Source organism: Crocuta crocuta, unplaced genomic scaffold, assembly GCF_008692635.1.
Source record: "Crocuta crocuta isolate KB4526 unplaced genomic scaffold, BGI_CrCroc_1.0 scaffold322, whole genome shotgun sequence".
Classification (NCBI taxonomy): domain Eukaryota; kingdom Metazoa; phylum Chordata; class Mammalia; order Carnivora; family Hyaenidae; genus Crocuta; species Crocuta crocuta.
In genome coordinates this window covers 3,292,151-3,298,203 of record NW_027532592.1, presented here as the reverse complement: position 1 = coordinate 3,298,203, position 6,053 = coordinate 3,292,151, and positions in this window count along the sequence as shown.

The following is a 6,053-nucleotide window of genomic DNA, read 5'->3' as shown; positions in this document are numbered from 1 at the left end:
TCAGCGCAGGCCCCGCCCCTCCCGAGTCGGCGCCGCAGACCCGGATCCTCACCGGGAAGACCCGCGAACGGGCCCCGCTTTGGTGCACGTTGCGTGGCCGCACGCGTGAACAAGGTGCAGGGGCGGCGAGATGCTCAGGGAAGGCGTGCGNCCCGCCCCAGGGGCCCGCATCTGCACCCGAAGGGGGACCTGGCGCCCACGCCTGCCCCTCCACCTCCGTCCCCCACTCCTCACCCCCGAGCTGCAGGTGCGGGCGCCTCCGGGAAGAGGCCCGGGATAGGCCCTGCGACCGCGCGCTCGGCCCGGGAGGAGGGTCCCCGGGGGGTCCCTGAGCCGCTCTCCCCGGGAGTATTGCTTCCGGGGTGCGTCGCGCCCCACAGTGAAAAGTACGTGTCTGTCCCTGGACCCCTAAAACCTGTCTCAGACCTCAAGTTCGGAACGTGCTTTTTGCCATCGCTGTCCACCGCCGTCACTCGCTCTTCGCCCCCCAGAGCAGCTCCCTGAGGGGAGACCTGGGCCTGGGGGCCAGGATCACCGTGTGGCCGCTCAGTAGCACCTGCCCCTTCCGAGGCCTCAGCGATGTGGACGTGGGGGCAGCGGCTCTAGCAATGCTCCAGCCCCCCCAGTTTTGACTTCTTGTTCTCCACTTGCTCCCCCTGACCCCCATCAGCCTCAGGCTCCGCAAAGCCTGGATGTGCCCTGCGCCTGCCTGGGCAGACACCCCTCCCCCTTTCTAGATGCCCCTCTCCCTGCCTGGCAGCCCTGCGGGGACTCGCCACCCTGCACCCCAGGGGAAGGGGAGGGGAGAGGGGCCCTGTGTCTTCGCATCCCTGCTGGCTGTCCAGCGCCTTTGCTTGGATTTATGAGATCTGTCTGGTGGGAAACTGTTGAGGACCTTGGCGAACGTGTCTGTCTCTGTGAACGCCGCATCACTGGAGTAAACATCCTCAGGCCTCCGGGCTCCAGAAGGGCTCCAGAACACAGTGTCTGCCCTGTCCAAGGCTGTTGCTTTAGGGAACCAGGTGAGGGCCTGGCCCCACCGGGTCTGACTTAGTAAGAAGTCCTGGGATTGTTCTGCACGTTGTTCTTTCCCAAAATGTCCGCACTTGGAGGGCCACCTGAGGACACTCTTGTTTCCCAGAGGAAGCGTGGGCAGTGCCTCTGGACGCCTTCTGCCCTGGGCAGGGGGCTCAGCAGCGAGCATGTGCTCAGGAGGCGCCCAGTTTGCTGGGGAGAGGCGGACAATAAAATAAACTTGTAAAATGCAGGGGATGTGTGGTGTGGGGTAGAGCCCTGGAGAGGGAAGGTGGGTGTCCGATGAAAGAGATGCCCTCGGGGCACCTGGGTGGCTTAGTCGGTTAAGCGTCTGACTTTCGCTTAGGTCATGATCTCGCGGTTCGTGGGTTCGGGCCCCGCGTCGGGCTCTGTGCTGACTGCCAGCTCAGAGCCTGGAGCCTGTTTCGGGGTCTGTGACTCCCTCTCTCTCTGACCCTCCCCTGCTCACACTGTCTCTCTCTCTCTCCTAGAAATAAATAAAACATTTAGGAAGGAAGGGAGGGAGGGAGGGATGCCCTCATCTGAGAGATGATGTTTAAATGACCCCGAGGAGTCAGGAGTGGCTGGTTGCCACCGGGGGTGACAGTGCACCAGGCTGAGGGGAGAGCAGGAGCAAAGGCCCTGTGGCGAGAGCAGTCCCGGCACGGATGAGCTTTAGGTCTGTTTGCCGAGCGTGGGCCTGGCTGCCAGCGGCGTCCTTTGGTGTGAATGGCCTCTTGCGTAAACAGAACCAGCTTGAGAGCAAGAGGACTCCAAACTTCTGAACCTGTGCTGCCTCCCCCGGCCCCCAGTTCCGGGAAGGGAAAGAGGCTTACAGCCAGTAACTGCTCAGCGGGACAGCCGAGGTGAACCCCAACACCATCTGCTCCAACCCGCAGGGTCCCCTGTGCCATCAGCACTGTGGCCCTACCGGCTTCTGGGGAGCACGGTGTCCGCTGGAAGTGACCAAATGCCCTTGGGAGGGGGGTTTCAAGAAGGGGCATCGGCCGTTGCAGGGAGCGGAGTGCCTCCCCCAGGAGCCTCCTGCTCACGTCTGGTATCCCGGCTGGAGCTCACGGGGAGCCCCTGCCCTTGATCTGAGAGCCCAGCTTGCCCCGTTTGGTCACTGCTCACCTGACACCTCTGACTCTTCCCTTCCAGGCTCCCAGCCCAGGCCCAGACCTGTGGTGGCAGGGGCTGCCCAGACCCCGGTTCTCTGTCCTTGAGCTGATGACATGGAGCACTGCTGGCCTTACAGAATAAGTGAAGGCCGAGGGCGCCCGGCTGGCTCAGTCTTGATCTCAGGGCTGTGAGTTTGAGCTCCATGTTGGATATAGAGGTTACTTACAAATAAAATCTTAGTAATAAATGAATAAGGGAGAGCTAAGTGTGAGGATCGTTGCTTCTGAGGAAAGAACCCCAAATATACCCCGCCCTGGGGCTGGGGGGGCAGATAGAGCAGGCGCGTGTTGGTTCCAGGGGGCCCCAGACTCTCATGCTCAAAACGCACCTCCGAAAGGGCCCTGGAGCCCATCACTAGTGATTTTGAGGGGACACAGCGATGCGGACAGAGAGCTGGCATGGAGAGAGCAGGATCGCACACTGGCTGTGCCGAGACGTCTCCTCCCCAGGGCTCTCGGGGACACTGGAGGCCGCGCCGTTCCCTCTGTGGGTCTGTCTCGTCGTGCACCGGTGGGGGATGGCTGTGTGGTTAAGAGGCCCCACAGGAAAGGAAGCACGTAGGCGGGTGCGGTCGGTTCTGATGGGGCCACGGTGGGCCTGAAGCCCAGGCCAGGCCCGCTGAGGGCAGCTTCAAGGACAGTGAGGGCCCCAGGGTGCGGGGCAAAGCCTTGGACAGAGGGCAGGGGTGAGGATCGATGCAGAAGTATCACTGCCCAGCCCGGTGGGCCTCCTGGGGGCAGCGGGGGCTGCCGGTGGGTGTCCTCAGCCTTGTCCCGGCCCCTTAGGAGCAGAGGCTCCGGGTGCTCTGGGGACAAGGGGGTGCAGTAGGGAGAAGGCCCCCTGCAGATCCCCCAGAGGACCCGGCCACACGCTGCCCTTGAGGAGGGAGGGTTGGTTCCTGCTCCAGGAAACCCTCCCTTGCGCCCGGGAGAGGACCTCGCAATCCCATCTCTGCTTACATAACTTAACACACCGGTGTGTCAGCCAAGTTCAAACTGGTGTTTTTGCTTTCACCAAAGTGTATTTACCTCCCCGGGGGAGGCTATAGTTCATCCGTCCTTGACCCCTGAAGTCCTGGCCTGCCCCGCCCCCAGCGGGGCTCACAGACCTGAAGTGGCGTCCTCACACCCCGTGGCCCCCGCTGTCCGTGTCCAGCGGCTGGGGCCCGGCCCCGCTCAGCCAAGCCTCCTCCTCTGAGGCCTTGCCGGAGGTGCTTGGATTTTGGGAAAAAAGGGCTCTTCTGTCTGAAGAGCTCAGAGATGTTCCAGAAGATTCCACAGTCAACCCCCAAAAGGAGACTTCGGGGAGGAACAGGAGGCCAGGTCAGGAACTGGAGTTTCTGCCACCTTTAGGGAGGAGGATGGATAAACTGACTGCGTTCCGGCGTCTTCTTGGTACTTATGAACCGGGTGGACTCAAGCACACAGCTTCGCCTCCCCGAGCCCCGTTTTTGCTAACCCTTCAAAGCAGAAAGAGCTCCCCCTTCCTTGTTCGTGGGGTAGTGCGTGTTTGAGGAGCCTCCTCGCAGAAGGCTGTGCTGCCCAGACGCAGGCCGTCCCGCCAGGGGCCCATCGCGGCTCCAGCCGGCTGTGTCCTGCCCCGGGAGCCCGGGAGGCTGTCAGGACGCTGAAGACCGGGAGCAGGAGGTCAAGGGCATCTGTGATGCATCAGAGAGGCCGTGGGGGGGCCTGCGCCTTCCCTGAGGCTCCCCGGGGGATGGGCACCCTCGGCCTCACTGAGTGGTGACCCTCCTGCGAGTTCCCCTTCTTGTTGGGACCGGAGAGACCCGGGCCTTCCAGAAAGTAAGAGAAGTGCTGTGCTTCCCAGGCCAGGATTAGTCCGGCTGGTGACCGGCACCGCTCCGGGAAGTCTGAGTCTCTTGCCAGGTTTCTGGGGCATCGGATGTACTTTTCGGCTTTCCAAGATTTTTGCCCGTGGCAGGACCTGCTTCCTGAGTCATGTTGTCCCCGCAGGAGCGGGTGGGCCCAACCACCAGGCCGGGGAGGGGCGGCCCTGTCCCCCTCGCCCGGCTCCGGTCCCCTCCCTTCTGCTGAGGCAGGGCTGTTTGGTCGGCCTCAACGGAGCTCCACACGTATTTTGTGGCTTCTGCAATTTGTATTCCTTTTTGCTACCCAGACTTTGCCACAAGCAGAGTAACCCGAGGCAGAGATACCAGCAGCCCAGAACATTCAGGCAGCACAGGGCCCTCTCACTGCGGTCCAGACAGGTGCAGACAAGAAAGCGGGTTCAGGCCCTCGGCCAGGCCCAGCCAGCGGCGCTCTCCCAGCCCTGAGGAAGCTTCCAAGCGGGAGCACATGGTTGAGGGCGGGCAGAGTGAGGCCAGCGCTGGGAAGGAGATCAGGGTGCTCAGTGGGGCACCATCTGGCCCACCCCCTTTATCCTCAGGAATCCGAGTCATGTCTCTCTGCTCAGAGACGCCGAGGGCTGAGACCCCATGGAGCACAGCGCTTTGTCCTCAGGCGGCAAGCAGGATTCCACTCGGGCTTCTTCTCCTGTAACTTGAAACGGATGGAAAACTGAGCCAGGGGACGGAACAAGGTCTCAAGTGACTCTCCCTGGCCGCGAGCACACAATCCTCTGATCGTGGCATCCAGCCTCAGGCCTGCGCGGAAGGCTGTGCAGATGAGCCTGCGGTGGGCTCCCCTCAGCCGGCAGAGACCCTCCCGAGGTGCCGGGGCCTCCCTCCTCCCGCCGAGCCCCCCCACGACCCCCCCTGGCACTGGCCTCTGGGGCCCATGTTGCCCTGGCACCCCTGCCCTTCACTCCTGCAGAGATCACTGAGCTTCTGTCTTGGTCCCAGCAGCACATTGTCTTCAGGGACAGTCCCCTTGGCCTCGGTCCCTCCCGCCCATCTGTAGTGTCCTCGAGGTAAAGTACTAAGTGAAGGCCCAGGACGCATGGGGGGCTCAGTCGGTTAGGCATCTGACTCGGGCTCAGGTCATGATCTCGCAGTTCGTGGGTTCGAGCCCTGCGTCGGGGTCTGTGCTGACAGCTCAGAGCCTGGAGCTGCTTTGGATTCTGTGCCCCTCTCTCTCTGCCCCTCCCCTGGTCGCACTGTCTCAGAAATAAACGTTAAAAAAATTTTTTTAAGTGAATGCCATGTGGGGCTGTCGCCCCTTGACCGAGGTAACTCCCTGAATCCCTAGCCGGGTAAGGCCCGGACAGGTGGGGACTCCAGCCTGAAGTCACGTGGCCTGCGAGTGGCAGGACCGTGACTGGAGGCCAGAGGTTGGTGCCTGAGCCAGCGAGTGCCCCGGGGCATTCTTATCACACCCGCAGCTCCAGTCCTTCTGTCTGTCTGTCCGTCCACACAGGCAGGAATGGAGAGTCGGTTGGGGGGCGGGGGTCCCCTCCAAGGCAGCTGGGGATGCCCCTTCCCTGCGGGCCAGAGCAGGGTTCCCCACAGGAAGCCTGCAAACCCCCCCCCCTCCGCCCCCGCACTGTTTTTACTTCTCTTTTATTCTGCTTTGTGTTTGCCTGCGAACTGCATTTTTCCTTTCCCTCGGGTCTTGGCCCTGGGCTCTTCTTTCTCCCAGGGCTTGGCTTGGGGCCTAGTGGGAGGTAAACAAGGCCCTTGTCCGGGCAGGGGTTCAGGGCCCATCCCGGCCTCACCCGTTCCGAGTACCCCCCACCCCCACTGTCGTCTGGCCTCTGGGGTTCCCAGGAAAAGGCTGTAGGGGCCGAGGCGCTGCAGCCGGGCCACCTCCTGCCCTTCCCCCCTCGGCCCTCCCAGGGCTTTTCTGCTCTGCCCGGGCCTGCTGCCCCGGCCCCCCCTCACCAGCCAGCTGCCCCGCCCCCCCCTCTGGGCCAGCTGC